The sequence below is a fragment of the Cherax quadricarinatus genome, chromosome 94, assembly GCF_038502225.1.
Source record: "Cherax quadricarinatus isolate ZL_2023a chromosome 94, ASM3850222v1, whole genome shotgun sequence".
Lineage (NCBI taxonomy): Eukaryota > Metazoa > Arthropoda > Malacostraca > Decapoda > Parastacidae > Cherax > Cherax quadricarinatus.
The window spans coordinates 10,873,602-10,890,985 of record NC_091385.1 but is presented as its reverse complement, the minus strand read 5'-3'; the positions used below and the strand labels follow the sequence as shown (position 1 = coordinate 10,890,985).

At 42.9% G+C, this 17,384-nt stretch overlaps 1 protein-coding gene across 1 annotated transcript in view; it reads right to left on the bottom strand.

Annotated features, from left to right (window-relative positions):
* The window catches only part of LOC128700846 (GPN-loop GTPase 3-like), a 33,696-nt gene extending 22,685 nt beyond the window's left edge, over positions 1–11,011 (bottom strand). Inside the window, exon 1 of the mRNA XM_070104769.1 lies at positions 10,881–11,011. The gene's annotated coding sequence lies outside the window, so the exon portion shown is untranslated. The remainder of the gene's footprint in view (positions 1–10,880) is intronic.
* Between the last annotated feature and the right edge of the window lie 6,373 nt (positions 11,012–17,384).

Here is a 17,384-nt window from a genome sequence, read left to right as displayed (position 1 = left end):
AACATTAAAAATCAGGAACGTGACGGTAAGCTGTCCAATATACAAAAAGAGTTAGAAACAGAAATACAAATAGCTAGAGCTTCATTTAAGGTTATTAATATAATATTCAAGAGGTTGCTAGTAGACTTGCAGTAAATCAACCATTCAAATCATTATGAAGCTGTGTGTAGTCTGTGGTCAGTCAAACAAACGGGCTACCACATGGATAAATTGTCATTTTTGTGGAAATTGGTGTCACGCTCCTTGTGCAGATATCCCAGAACTAGCTACAAGCAGTATTAAAACAGAGAAGTGTTTTTGGGTATGCCCAAATGAGGAAAATCTGTGGACTAAAATCACAAGGGTATTAAAAGAGGATAACATCAAAGCTGCTTTCATAGAAAACCTGGAAGCTTTCTACAACAGATGGGAACATAAAAAGTCTGGGCTGAATGGTACTGCCCTTGATACTGCCCATGTAGTCAGAAACTGTAAGGCTGGAGGTGATGTCCTGGTAGTCAGTAAATGTGGGGCTGATAGTGCTGTCCTGGGAGACAGTAATGGTGAAGCTGGAGGTGCTGTCCTGGGAGACAGAAATGGTGAAGTTGGAGATATTGTCCTGGGAGACAGTAATGGTGAAGCTGGAGATTTTGTCCAGGTAGTCGGGAATTATACGCAGGAAGGAATACATATAAATGACCTCATAGAGGACAGGAGCCATAGTAGGGAAACAAGTGTAGTCAAAGATAAGATAAAACCAATATTGCAAACCAGAAATACCGCAGGAAATAGCAAACAAGAGGACTCCAATAGCAATAGTGAGGATAAATTACCAAAAACAACTGGTGGGAGCTCCATTGTTGGTGCTAAGGAGGATAGGAATAAGACAGGGAAACATGCACCAACAGGGAATACAGTCACAGAAACCCAAGGCAAACGGAAACCAAGCCTGTGCACATACTATGCACTTGGTATCTGCTGGCATGGGAAATCTGGAAAAACAGATGGGACATGCAACTATGACCACCCTAGAAAATGTCATGCCCATATGACAACAGGAAAATGCAAACTCCCTTCCTGTAAGCTTTTTCACCCTGAAATGTGTACCTCTTCAGTACAGGAAAGACTGTGCTATAACTTAAATTGCCAGGCATACCATCTAAAGGGGACAAAAAGATACAAAACATCCAGGCCATGGGAAAACCTGGGTAGCCACAGCCACTCAAGAGGGAGAGGTTTTTTAGTGCCAGGAAGGAAAAAAAACTGGCAGGAAATGGCAGAAATCGTACACCAAATCCAGTCATTCCTGGAGTGGAACCACAGTCGATGGCCTCCACTCCAAACCAACAGATACAGATACTAATGCCGGAAAAAAAATCCCCCCCCAGTACCAACAATACCACCAGTCCGATAACATTCTTCTTTGCAAATATACAGGGTCTAAAGCCAGCAATAAACAACAAAATACCTTTCATCCGTGGACTGCTTGCAGAGGCAAAGGCAATGTTCGCGGCTTTCACTGAGACCCACATAAAGGATCACTTGGACAACGAAATATGGATCCCAGGTTACAACCTATACAGATGTGACAGAGTGAACAGGCAAAAGGGGGGGGTTGGCCTGTACATTGCAGAGTCACTTGTTTGCACAGAACTGCTTAATGCCTCAAATGACGTAGTGGAAGTTTTAGCAGTAAAGGTCGAGAACCAAAACCTAGTCATTGTGGTAGTCTACAAGCCTCCGGATGCAACATCCCAGCAATTCCAGGAACAGCTGTTAAAAATTGACCACTGTCTGGAAAATCTTCCAGCTCCTGCACCCAACATCTTGCTCCTGGGGGATTTCAACTTAAGGCACCTAAAATGGAGGAATATAGCAAATAATATTGTTGCAGTAATAACACCAGGAGGCAGCTCTGATGAAAACTCACACTCACACGAGCTTTTAAATCTCTGCACAAAATTCAATTTAAACCAGCAAATAATAGAGCCTACTAGACTGGAGAATACACTAGACCTCATCTTCACTAACAATGATGATCTGATAAGAAATGTCACCATATCAAAAACAATATACTCAGATCACAACATAATTGAGGTTCAGACATGTATGCGTGGAGCCCCAGACCGACAAAATGAGACTAGTCACGAGGGAGCATTCACCAAATTCAACTTCAATAACAAAAACATAAAGTGGGACCAAGTAAACCAAGTCCTAACCGATATAAGCTGGGAAGATATACTAAGCAACACAGACCCAAACTTATGCCTAGAACAGATTAACTCGGGGGCACTCGATGTATGCACAAGGCTTATTCCTCTAAGAAAAAGGAGGAGTAGATGTAAAATAGAAAGAGACAGGCGCTCCCTTTACAGGCGACGGAAAAGAATAACAGAGCGGCTAAAAGAGGTCAATATATCAGAAATGCGCAGGGAGACACTGGTCAGAGAAATAGCAAGCATCGAACTTAAGCTAAAAGAATCCTTTAGGAGTCAGGAATCGCGGGAAGAACTAAAAGCCATAAATGAAATCGAAAGAAACCCAAAGTATTTCTTCTCCTATGCCAAATCAAAATCGAGAACAACGTCCAGTATTGGGCCCCTACTTAAACAAGATGGGTCCTACACAGATGACAGCAAGGAAATGAGTGAGCTACTCAAGTCCCAATATGACTCAGTTTTTAGCAAGCCGCTAACCAGACTGAGAGTCGAAGATCAAAATGAATTTTTTATGAGAGAGCCACAAAATTTGATTAACACAAGCCTATCCGATGTTATCCTGACGCCAAATGACTTCGAACAGGCGATAAATGACATGCCCATGCACTCTGCCCCAGGGCCAGACTCATGGAACTCTGTGTTCATCAAGAACTGCAAGAAGCCCCTATCACGAGCCTTTTCCATCCTATGGAGAGGGAGCATGGACACGGGGGTCGTCCCTCAGTTACTAAAAACAACAGACATAGCCCCACTCCACAAAGGGGGCAGTAAAGCAACAGCAAAGAACTACAGACCAATAGCACTAACATCCCATATCATAAAAATCTTTGAAAGGGTCCTAAGAAGCAAGATCACCACCCATCTAGAAACCCATCAGTTACACAACCCAGGGCAACATGGGTTTAGAACAGGTCGCTCCTGTCTGTCTCAACTACTGGATCACTACGACAAGGTCCTAAATGCACTAGAAGACAAAAAGAATGCAGATGTAATATATACAGACTTTGCAAAAGCCTTCGACAAGTGTGACCATGGCGTAATAGCGCACAAAATGCGCGCTAAAGGAATAACAGGAAAAGTTGGTCGATGGATCTATAATTTCATCACTAACAGAACACAGAGAGTAGTCGTCAACAGAGTAAAGTCCGAGGCAGCTACGGTGAAAAGCTCTGTTCCACAAGGCACAGTACTAGCTCCCATCTTGTTCCTCATCCTCATATCCGACATAGACAAGGATGTCAGCCACAGCACCGTGTCTTCCTTTGCAGATGACACCCGAATCTGCATGACAGTGTCTTCCATTGCAGACACTGCAAGGCTCCAGGCGGACATCAACCAAATCTTTCAGTGGGCTGCAGAAAACAATATGAAGTTCAACGATGAGAAATTTCAATTACTCAGATATGGTAAACATGAGGAAATTAAATCTTCATCAGAGTACAAAACAAATTCTGGCCACAAAATAGAGCGAAACACCAACGTCAAAGACCTGGGAGTGATTATGTCGGAGGATCTCACCTTCAAGGACCATAACATTGTATCAATCGCATCTGCTAGAAAAATGACAGGATGGATAATGAGAACCTTCAAAACTAGGGAGGCCAAGCCCATGATGACACTCTTCAGGTCACTTGTTCTATCTAGGCTGGAATATTGCTGCACTCTAACAGCACCTTTCAAGGCAGGTGAAATTGCCGACCTAGAAAATGTACAGAGAACTTTCACGGCGCGCATAACGGAGATAAAACACCTCAATTACTGGGAGCGCTTGAGGTTTCTAAACCTGTATTCCCTGGAACGCAGGAGGGAGAGATACATGATTATATACACCTGGAAAATCCTAGAGGGACTAGTACCGAACTTGCACACGAAAATCACTCACTACGAAAGCAAAAGACTTGGCAGACGATGCACCATCCCCCCAATGAAAAGCAGGGGTGTCACTAGCACGTTAAGAGACCATACAATAAGTGTCAGGGGACCGAGACTGTTCAACTGCCTCCCAGCACACATAAGGGGGATTACCAACAGACCCCTGGCAGTCTTCAAGCTGGCACTGGACAAGCACCTAAAGTCAGTTCCTGATCAGCCGGGCTGTGGCTCGTACGTTGGTTTGCGTGCAGCCAGCAGCAACAGCCTGGTTGATCAGGCGCTGATCCACCAGGAGGCCTGGTCACAGACCGGGCCGCGGGGGCGTTGACCCCCGAAACTCTCTCCAGGTAAACTCCAGGTAAACTATCACTATCTAAACCTGGTGTAGGGCCACGGGGATGTACTCCGTCCCCTGGGCACAGCATAGGGTACACTACCCGAGCGCATGCGGCGGCGTACATACCAACGCTTCACTGGTGAATATGATTCCTCACTATCACTACTCGAATGATCGTCAAGCGCAATAAAATCACAATCCACGTCACTACCATCATCATTACTGAAGTCAGAGGCCTGGCCACGCGAAAATATTAGTTTTCTCTTGTGTTGAGGTACAACCGACCGTGAGCCACGAGTGCCCACACCAGAGGTAGAAGGTTGAGGATCGTCAGGGTTTTCTGCACTATTATCGATATCCTGGTCATTCCTTTCGGTCACTAACTGATCAAAGCCATAGAATTCGTCTTCATTTCCACTTCCATCAGTGTCAGAACTATCAGATAGGAAGAGGAGAGTCCCAATTTTCCGGGGAGTGAGAGCTGACTTGCGACGAGGTATGGTGAACAAGGGTAACTGAGCCGGCGTTCCCACAATGCTATGCGGGCGCCTAGATTGTTTGTTTATGGCGCACACCCACCACGCAGACCCGTTCTCTCACATGTAGGCCTATGAGCGCTTTCGTGCTAAATTTGACGGCGCTAGAATTTTGGCACAGATCTACGGTTTGGACACTCAACGTGAAGCCGTAGATCTATGGGACGGACCCTGAAAGGGTTAAGAAAGAAGTTATTGAAAAATATGAGTGGTGTGCGGGTGCTGGAACTTGCCAGGATGTATGGGAAAAACAAATCAACAATCACTTCCATCCTGTCATTGCCTCACCACACCAGTCACTGCTTCACCACACCAGCCACTGCCTTGCCTCACCAGCCACTGCCTTGCCTCACCAGCCACTGCCTTGCCTCACCAGCCACTGCCTTGCCTCACCAGCCACTGCCTCGACTCACTAGCCACTCCCTCGCCACACAAGCCACTGCCTCACCTCACCAGCCACTGCCTCACCTCACCAGCCACTGTCTCACCTCACCAGCCACTGTCTCACCTCACCAGCCAATGCCTTGCCTCACCAGCCACTGCCTTGCCTCACCAGCCACTGCCTTGCCTCACCAGCCACTGCCTCGCCTCACCAGCCACTGCCTCGCCTCACAAGCCACTGCCTTGCCACACAAGCCACTGCCTCACCTCACCAGCCACTGCCTCACCTCACCAGTAAATGCCTTACCTTACCAGCTACTGCCTTGCCTCACCACACCAGCCAATGCCTCACCACACCAGTCACTGCCTCACCACATCAGCCACTGCCTCAAGTCACCAATCACTACGTCACCTCAAGCTGAAACAAGCCATATCTGCAACATGTTCAGTGACAAAACTTTGTCCCACTTCAGGGAAATCATAAAGAGAAGCCAGAAACAGACCTCTCTGGACAGTTATTTTGTGTGACAGGTGTGCAGTGACTCTCAAGCTGGTCCTAGTGGCATTAAAAGACAAAGAAGGGAAGTAACCCCGGAGAGGGACTTGTTACCTAAGTCATTATGGAGGGGAATTCCCCTTCAAACAATAAATCCTCTCTCTCTCCTCCTCCCTATCTTCCAGAAGCCAACAAGAGTCTTCAATAAAGGTATGTAATATTGATTTAATTGTTAAAAAAATTATTTTTTTTTAATATTTTTGGGTGTATGGAATGGATTAATTGTATTTACATTAATTGTTATGGGAAATATTATTTCGCTTTTAGGCCATTTTGCTTTTAGGCCGAGTTTCTGGAACGGATTACAGCCAATAACTGGGGGCCCACTGTACTGCCTATGTCTCTCTCTTTCCATGCTTATGACATTTTGACCCCCCAAAAAATACACAATGACCCTGCTTATACAGCAGGTTAGGTTCCGGGCTAATGCTGTCGAGCCAAAATTGCTGTAAAGTGAATCATGGATTTTTTCCACTTTTGGATGAATATAAAAGCCTGATAACGTGTTTACACTATCATGTATTAAGTGAGCAATAAAGCTAAGCCTAAAAGATGCAAATACAGCCTCTCCTCGCTTAACGACGAAGTTCCGTTCCTAAGACCACATCAGTAAACGAATTCGTTGCTAAGTGAGGAGCATACTACATATAATGGTAGTATGTATCAACCGTCTTTGATATTATTTTAATGTCGCTTTTGCACCATTTATAACACTTCTGATATACTATTTTTAAATGTTTATATAGTAGTGTACTAAACAGAATAGAAGAAATCAGCTTTTATATACATTATTTAGGTATGCATACTGGTCAGAGAGCCCGTCATAAGTCTGAGTCGTCGGTAAACAAGTACGTAGGTAAGTGAGGAGAGGCTGTACAGTACACACATTGCTTACCATAAAATATTTTCATCCTTAGGTTATTGTAAGAGGCCTGAATAAATGAAGAATGGTTATAATTAAAAACTGCTGTATTAGCAAAACACTGTAAAGTGGACCCTGCCCGTACATAATCCATAACCCAATATCATAATTTAAAAAATTCTGAAATTATTACCATATTAGAAATATGCACTATTTATTTATTTATTTTTATTTATTTATTTTGTCTTTGAGAGTTTATATTTACAATAGTGGGTTGCAATACAAAGAGAGCCTCTATTATGCCTAGGCATTATGGGCCAACTTAACATTATTGGCTTACAGATTACTTAACACTAAGGAGTATATCATAGTTGTACAGTAGGACAGTAATTATTTCATAGTTGTACAGTAGATTATTAATTATAAGTGAATTAAATTTGTATAAGAAAAAGGATATACAGTGGACCCCCGCATAACGATTTTAATCCGTGCAAGAGGGGTAATTGTTATGCGAAATAATCGGTATGTGAATGAATTTTCCCCATAAGAAATAATGGAAATAAAATTAATCCGTGCAAGACACCCAAAAGTATGAAAAAAAAAATTTTTTTACCACATGAAATGTTAATTTTAATACACACAAACTGAAAAAGGCATGCACACTTACATGACACTTACTTTTATTGAAGATCTGGTGATGATTGATGGGATGGGAGGAGGGGAGAGAGAGTGTTAGTGTTTAGAAGGGGAATCCCCTTCCATTAAGACTTGAGGTGTCGAGTCCTTTTCTGGGGTTACTTCCCTTCTTCTTTTAATGCCACTAGGACCAGCTTCAGTCACTGGACTTCTTTCGCACAACATATCTGTCCATAGTGGCCTGTACCTCTCGTTCCTTTATGACTTCCCTAAAGTGTTTCACAACATTGTCAGTGTAATAATCACCAGCACGGCTTGCAATAGCTGTGTGAGGGTGATTTTCATCAAAAAAGGTTTGCACTTCAAGCCACTTTGCACACATTTCCTTAATCTTTGTAGTAGGCAACTTCTTCAATTTCTCTCTCCCCTCCTCTGAACCAGTTTCCTCAGGTCTGGCCTCTTGCTCTTGAAGTTGATCTATCAGCTCATCAGTGGTTAGTTCTTCATTGTCCTCCTCCACCAACTCTTCCACATCCTCCCCACTAACCTCCAACCCCAAGGACTTTCCCAATGCCACAATGGATTCCTCAACTGGCATAATCCTCTCAGGGTTAGCCTCAAACCCTTCAAAATCCCTTTTGTCTACACATTCTGGCCACAGTTTCTTCCAAGCAGAGTTCAAGGTCTTCTTAGTCACTCCCTCCCAAGCCTTACCTATAAGGTTTACACAATTGAGGATATTAAAGTGCTCTCTCCAAAACTCTCTTAGAGTCAGTCGAGTTTCTGAGGTCACTACAAAGCACCTTTCAAACAGAGCTTTTGTGTACAGTTTTTTGAAGTTTGCAATAACCTGCTGGTCCATGGGCTGCAGGAGAGGAGTGGTATTAGGAGGCAAAAACTTCACCTTAATGAAGCTCATGTCCCCATAAAGTCGCTCTGCCACGTCTGTAGGATGACCAGGGGCATTGTCTAACACCAGGAGGCACTTAAGTTCTAATTTCTTTTCAGTTAGGTAATCTTTCACATTGGGGGCAAATGCATGGTGTAACCAGTTATAGAAAAAGTCCCTAGTGACCCATGCCTTACTGTTTGCCCTCCACAGCACACACAAATTATCCTTGAGGATATTCTTTGGCCTGAACGCTCTGGGAGTTTCAGAGTAATACACTAATAAAGGCTTAACTTTGCAATCACCACTAGCATTGGCACACATCAACAAAGTAAGCCTGTCTTTCATAGGCTTATGTCCTGGGAGTGCCTTTTCCTCCTGAGTAATGTAGGTCCTGCTTGGCATTTTCTTCCAAAACAGGCCTGTTTCATCACAATTAAACACTTGTTCAGGTTTCAGTCCTTCACTGTCTATGTACTCCTTGAATTCATGCACATATTTTTCAGCCGCTTTGTGGCCCGAACTGGCAGCCTCACCATGCCTTGTCACACTATGTATGCCACTACGCTTCTTAAATCTCTCAAACCAACCTTTGCTGGCCTTAAATTCACTCACATCATCACTAGTTGCAGGCATTTTTTTAATTAAATCCTGATGCAACTTCCTAGCCTTTTCACATATGATCGCTTGAGAGACGCTATCTCCTGCTAGCTGTTTTTCATTTATCCACACCAATAAGAGTCTCTCAACATCTTCCATCACTTGCGATCTTTGTTTCGAAAACACAGTTAAACCTTTGGCAAGAACAGCTTCCTTGATTGCCTTTCTGTTGCCCACAATAGTAGCGATGGTTGATTGGGGTTTCTTGTACAACCTGACCAGGTCGGCGATACGCACTCCACTTTCATACTTATCAATGATCTCTTTCTTCATTTCTATTGGAATTCTCACCCTTATTGGTGTACGGTTGGCACTAGAAGCTTTCTTGGGGCCCATGGTCACTTATTTTCCAGAAACAGCACCGAAAACACTGTAATAATACGAAATATTCCGATTGTATGCTTGGATGTTACCGCGGAGGCTGGCTGGTAAACAATGGCATGGGCGGCACATGTGAGGCTGGCTGAGGGCGCACATTGGACGCGTCTCGGACGAAAATCGGTGAGCGGGTTTTTAAGCGGTATGCGCGGCAAAATTTTTGCGATTAAAGCAAGCGGTATGCGGATTAATCGCTATGTGATGCCATCGTTATGCGGGGGTCCACTGTATTCTTATAGTCTAAAATGCTTTTTGTGGAAACAATGGTTCAATTATATTCCTGTCAACAATGGATAAAAGGTTCAAAGTGATTGTTGAAGTTATGATGTGGGAGTACATAGGTGAGTATGTGTGTACTGAGTATTTAGCGTTTAGTCTAGGGTGATTAAGTGGCTTTTGAGAAGAGTCTTAAACGTATTATTTTATTCAGGTGGAGGGAGCTCTAAACCTACAAGTGTTCTCGAGTGCCTGGAAAATGGAAGTTACGATTTTGTTTGGATTTTTAACCCGGAGGAGGGTTAGCCACCCAGGATAACCCAAAAATAAGTTGTCTGAGTAATCGACAACTGTCTGTTGTGCTTATTTCAAAGCCCAGCCCTATCTAACATATACTACCACCCCCAGGATGCCACCCACCACTCAGGTACCTGCTTACTGCTAGGTGAACATGGACAGCAGGTGTAAGGTGACTAACATCCAGGTACCTACTTACTGCTAAGTGAACATGGACAGCAGGTGTAAGGTGACTCACATCCAGGTACCTACTTCGTGCTAGGTGAACATGGACAGCAGGTGTAAGGTGACCAACATCCAGGTACCTACTTACTGCTAGGTGAACACGGACAGCAGGTGTAAGGTGACTAACATCCAGGTACCTACTTACTGCTAGGTGAACATGGACAGCAGGTGTAAGGTGACTAACATCCAGGTACCTACTTACTGCTAGGTGAACATGGACAGCAGGTGTAAGGTGACTCACATCCAGGTACCTACTTACTGCTAGGTGAACATGGACAGCAGGTGTAAGGTGACCAACATCCAGGTACCTACTTACTGCTAGGTGAACATGGACAGCAGGTGTAAGGTGACTAACATCCAGGTACCTACTTACTGCTAGGTGAACATGGACAGCAGGTGTAAGGTGACCAACATCCAGGTACCTACTTACTGCTAGGTGAACACGGACAGCAGGTGTAAGGTGACTAACATCCAGGTACCTACTTACTGCTAGGTGAACATGGACAGCAGGTGTAAGGTGACTAACATCCAGGTACCTACTTACTGCTAGGTGAAGGGACAAAACACTCAGGAGGTCTGATGTTTTAGAGAGACTTGATCCAAGGAAGTGTGTAGCTCCAGTTCATTGGCTCTTGAGCCAAGGAACTGGAGCAACCCGCATCAATTCACAATCCCTTAATCATTATATTAGTCACTAAGAAGCGCTAAACCCATAAGGGCCAAAAACACAAAAGAAAACATAGACATGCGTATTTCCTTACCATTAGCATCAAACTGTCACATAACTACGTTGATTTTTCATTTATCAAAACTAATACACTATACTAGGATACTTACTCTACAAATTGAGTTTATTCACACTGAAAAATAAGCTAAAAGTAGAGAGAGAATGTCACACGAGTCAGGTTGTTATTGTTATTGTTGGGTTGTAGGGCACTGACGGCCCCGAGGTCCTTCTCTCTTATATTATTAATATTAACTAATATAAACAATTTACACTAACTCGTTCATCAATAATATTTAAAAAAATATAATTTACCATATTATTTACATATTAATATACATTATTTTAAAATGTTAAGATTTTAAAAATCAGGATCTTCACTGGGGGAAGGTCAATATGAAGAGGCTCTTGATCTTAGGAACTGGAAGTTTTTGTTTACTTCCTCGAACTAAATTTAATTGGCGTCACAGTCCGGTAGTTTGTTGACAACTGTGGCCCAACGCTCGGCTGTCCGGGTTCAGTCCCAGGCACGGGTAGAAACATTGGGCATGTTTTATTATCAACCTGCTGTTATTGTTCACCCAACAGTATGTAGGTGGGGAGCCACTCATCATCTGTACTGTCTTCACTACTCATCATCTGCACTATCTTCACTACTCATCATCTGCACTATCTTCACTACTCATCATCTGTACTGTCTAAACTACTCATCATCTGCACTATCTTCACTACTCATCATCTGCACTATCTTCACTACTCATCATCTACACTGTCTTCACTACTCATCATCTACACTATCTTCACTACTCATCATCTACACTATCTTCACTACTCATCATCTACACTATCTTCACTACTCATCATCTACACTATCTTCACTACTCATCATCTACACTATCTTCACTACTCATCATCTACACTGTCTTCACTACTCATCATCTGTACTGTCTTCACTACTCATCATCTGTACTGTCTTCACTACTCATCATCTACACTATCTTCACTACTCATCATCTACACTATCTTCACTACTCATCATCTACACTGTCTTCACTACTCATCATCTACACTATCTTCACTACTCATCATCTACACTATCTTCACTACTCATCATCTGCACTATCTTCACTACTCATCATCTACACTATCTTCACTACTCATCATCTGCACTATCTTCACTACTCATCATCTGCACTATCTTCACTACTCATCATCTACACTATCTTCACTACTCATCTGCACTCTCTTCACTCATCTGCACTATCTTCACTACTCATCATCTGCACTATCTTCACTACTCATCATCTACACTATCTTCACTACTCATCATCTACACTATCTTCACTACTCATCATCTGCACTGTCTTCACTACTCATCATCTGCACTATCTTCACTACTCATCATCTGTACTATCTTCACTACTCATCATCTGCACTATCTTCACTACTCATCATCTACACTATCTTCACTACTCATCATCTACACTATCTTCACTACTCATCATCTACACTATCTTCACTACTCATCTACACTATCTTCACTACTCATCATCTACACTATCTTCACTACTCATCATTTACACTATCTTCACTACTCATCTGCACTATCTTCACTACTCATCATCTACACTATCTTCACTACTCATCATCTACACTATCTTCACTACTCATCATCTACACTATCTTCACTACTCATCATCTGCACTATCTTCACTACTCATCATCTGCACTATCTTCACTACTACTGTAATTACTACCCAACAGCGTTGGGTAGCCTTGGTCTGATCCAGAGGCGTCACTAGGGTTGGTGTCATCCGGGGCGGCATCTTTGGTGTCATCTGGGGTGGCATCTCTGGTGTCACCCGGGGCGGCATCTCTGGTGTCACCCGGGGCGGCATCTCTGGTGTCACCCGGGGCGGCATCTCTGGTGTCACCCGGGGCGGCATCTCTGGTGTCACCCGGGGCGGCATCTCTGGTGTCACCCGGGGTGGCATCTTTGGTGTCACCATCATGAAATCCAAGGGCGGGGGTATGGGGGGTAGTAAACTCCAGTTACATCACTGTTGCATGACCAGTGACTAATGTTTAACAATGAGAATGTTGAAAGGCCATAAAGTGAACTTTATTAATGATAAAATAAATAATCGTAGTAATATTGGGGAAACATAAACTCAAATATCACTTTGAGTACAGCCAACAGATCTTACATTTATTCATCTTCAACAATAAAAAAAAAAAAAAACTTGAAAAATAAGAAAAACACTAGTTCCAATTTAACCTTGAGTACAGGTAACATCTCAATGAATTTATTTGATTTCTTTGCTTTCACTTCTGCAAGATCATCCATCACATCATTAAAATCAATGATCTTCCCTACATAGGCCTATTTGTGCTGTGTAATCCTATAATAGGCTATATAGAAATGAAGGATTTTTCTCTTAGGTTGCTGCAGCATGGTTTTAGTCATTATTGTTACCTTCTTTAGAGCGTCTCTGGTGTCACCCCTTAAGTGGTGTCACCCGGGGCGGCCCGCCTCCCTTTACAATGCCCCTGGTCTGATCTGCTCCATAACAAACTTCATTCCATTAAGCCGAGTAAAGGTTTCTGGCCATCTTCTTGTCATCACTGTTGAGGGTGGGAGACTACTCTCTCCCGTCTTCACATCAGCCACACTTGTCATACTCATGGGTATCTCCTGGAGAGGCGCCCTGTTCCTCTCTGAGAATTGTCAGGTTCCAGTATGTTAGCCACATTCTGTTGGATTCCCCACTCTATCAGTTAGATTGACTAATTCCATCATCACTAACTTACTACTTATAACATATTATAAGTAGCTCAGTAGTATCAATCCTTAATTTTCATTAAAATTTGTTTCTTTGAGTTAGATTGACTAATTCCATCATCACTAAATTTACTACTTATAACATATTATAAGTAGCTCAGTAGTCTCAATCCTTAATTTTCATTAAAATTTGTTTCTTTGAGTTAGATTGACTAATTCCATCATCACCAAATTTACTACTTATAACATATTATAAGTAGCTCAGTAGTCTCAATCCTTAATTTTCATTAAGATTTGAGAAGCTACCTCTCATACTCAGCAAACATGCCTAAATACATGGAATATTCCGGGTGCAAATCCTTCCAAGATTTCTTTGGATTTTTTATAGAAAAATGCCATCATGACAAATTCATTCTAAGAAATGAATTGCTAGAGTGGTATTTTGAATACTGTGAACGAGAAGGTGTTGCCGCAGCCTCTCCAGTTAATATTGGTCGCACCCTCAGTAGGATGGGCATCAGGGCTGACAGAAGGGTAGGAGGACATAACGGTTTGGATCAGCAGTATGCTTATTCTGGATTGGCATGGAGGGACTGTCCACCAGATTACTGTCCAGAAGTTATCATTGAGGAAGGTGAAGAAAATATTGATCCTCTCCTCCTAACATACTGTTACGTCCCCATGATGAGACTTCGTGAAGGGTCACTTGATGTTGTCATGGAATGAACGAAAGTATGGAGAGAATGAAATGTTTTTAAAATGTGAGGCTTTTTAATATTATTTTGAACAAGGAAAACATTTTATTTTTTTATTAAGAAGTTATTATTTTTATTTTAGATAAGGAGAAATTTTTATTATTATTATTATTAAGAAATTATTATTTTAGATAAGGAAAACTTTTTATTATTATTATTATTATGGATGAGACACAAGATCTTCCACATCATCTTCAAGTTCTCAAGATGGACAATGTGTTAAGATTGTTATTATTATTTACACAAATTCCAGAATATTTGTTACCAGGATGAACCAGAAGAACCCATGATAAATTATGAATAAGAGATTTCACCGGAGTACAGAGTTAGGGAGAGAAGAAAGTCCATTTAGTACGTGAATTGCAAGGCACCCCATGACAGAAGAAATTGTGAAGAGTCATGGAACTGAGGGTCATAAATGCAGAGTGCACAGGAAGATAAATAGGAACACTTCTTGACAGAGGAAACATGGTAAGAAAAGTAGAGAATGTACATGATACTGTGCATATGCTTGTGATACATGGAAAAATTAAAACCTGTATCAGAGCTGACCTAGGATAACCGAAAAATGTCAAAGTGATAAGATAAAATAAGACAATGATCGGATATTTAACCTCGGAGGGTTAGCCACCGAGGATAACCCGAGAAATTTAGTGCGACATCGAAGGACTGTCTGTCATATTTCTGTTGGGTATTTGGGACCTCAATCTTGTCCACCAGGATGTGACACTCCAGTCAACTAACACCCAGGTACCTACCTAATAATATAATATGTAATATCTTTATTTAGTACAAGTACAAGGTATACAGTCCTAGCTGACATCATTGACATACTGCTACATAGAAAGTACAGTGGTCCCTCGTTTATCATCGTTAATCAGTTCCTGGAAGTGCGACGATTATTGAAAAAGACTATTTTCGAATCAATTTTCCCATAAGAAATAATGTAAATACAATTAATCCGTTCCTGACACCTAGAAGTATTGAAACAAAATGTTTCTTAATGCCACTAGGACGAGCTTAAGAGTCACAGGAGTCCTGTCTCACAAAAAAAAAGTGTCCAGAGAGCTCTGTTTTTGGCATCTCTTTAAAATTTCCCTAAAATGGGCCAAGACTCTATCACTGTACAAGTTGCCGATATGGCTTGCAACATCCTTGTCAAGGTGATGTTTCTCCATAAATCTTTCCATCCTACCCCACATTTCAAAAATCTCCTTAATTTCTGAAGAAGGCACCTTCTTCCATCTCTCTTCCTCCTACTCCCTCCTCCTCCCTCCTCTTCGTTTATCCACACCAATAATAACTACTCAACCTCTTCGAGGACTGGTGATCTCATTTTTGTCAGCATATTTACCCCCTTTGCAACAACAGCTTCCTTGATTTCCTTTTTCTTGGCCACGATGGAAGATATGGTTGTACGTGATTTGTTACACATCCTGGCCAGTTCGGCCACATGTACGCCACTTTCATATTGTTCAATGATGTTTTTCTTAAATTCAATCGTATTTCTCGCCTTCCTTTCCAAAGGCATGGCACTAGGAGCTTTCTTTGGAGCCATGGTAGTTTATTTAGTACTTGCAAGCACTAAAATGAATGGAGTATTATGAAATATTTCGTATGAACATGTGAGGGGACTGCCGCTCACTGGTAAACAATGGCACACTGGCTGGGAAGGGAGGCCGAGGCGGCTCGGAGCCATGAGTACACGTCCAGGACAAACGACGATTAGCGAGCCAACTGACCATTTGTGAGCCAATGTTTGTATAGTGTGGGATCTTGTGCCATGGTTGTCAATATCCGTCTCCTTAGTGGGGTACCTTGCTGCCGGTGCAGAATCGTTCCCACTTTGCAGGCGTTTATGTATCTTAATCTGTCAGCCAAGGAAGGAAGCCGGGCCTCAGATCTGAGACATACTGTGTTGGTCCAGATGGGGGCCCCAAGCATAGTTCTTATCGCCTGATTTTGTACGACCTCTACCCTTTACCTGCTCTGCGGGAAGAGATGAGCTAACGCCGGTGCACCGTAGTCAATGAGCGAGTGTATAGCTTGTATATAGTACAAGCAAAGTACATCTTTGCTTGCCCCTGCACGGTGCCTCGTCATGGCTCTCATGGCGTTGAGTCTGAGTAGAGCACGTGACCTGACATACTCGGCCTGTTTCTGAAAGGTCAGCTTTTTATCAATGTAGATTCCCAAGTATAGGTAGGAGCCTGTCCACTCAAGTTCTATATCCTGAATACGTAATCTATTCACAGGATCTGTGAGTGCGTCCTGTGTACTTCTTTGGAATTGCGCACTCTGCTGCCTGGGTGAGAACAGTGATTAGCTCCTGTTCAGCCGTATCACAGTCTTCAGATAGAGAGTATGTGGACCACCAGTCATGAAGATAATCCTGGAACACTTTCCAGTTGGCCCTCTTTACGTCCCATCTAGGAGGCAGCACAACTGTGGGAGGCCTGTTGATGTTGAAGGTGGTGATCACTGCAAAGTGGTCACTGACAAGGTGAGGATGAGTTTCCCATGTGGCTCCTGCTGCGAGTTGTCTTGACCCGAAGACAAGGTAAGGTCGAGGCAGCCACCCAACAGGTGTGTGGGGTCTCCATTGTTTAGCAACTTTACCTCTGGAATATCGTGTAGGAGCATTGCTATGTGTCTGCCAGCAGCATTGGTTGCTGAGTGAGAGTGCAGCATTGGGTGATGTGCGTTGAAATCTCCACCCACAATAATACACTCAGTGCGTGCTAGTGCGAGGAGCTCTGCAATGTCGAGGGTGTGTCTTGGGTTCTTGTAGATGTAATGGGCGCCCCAGGTATGTGCACAAGGATGGCCTGTACCTCGACATCCTCCCCACAGTCCACAGGGTTGGCTATAACCTCGTGAGGTATTGTATTGGATACAAATACAGCTGTGCCTCTGCAGTGAACGCCTGGGTCCATGTGCCGAAAATACCCAGCAAAACCGGGTAGTCTTGGGCACATAGTCGGGACAGTCAGAGTTTCTTGTAGCAAGACGATGTCAACCCGATCCCAAATTAATGCTTCCAGGATGAGGTGCTGTTTGTCCCTCAGGCCCTGAATGTT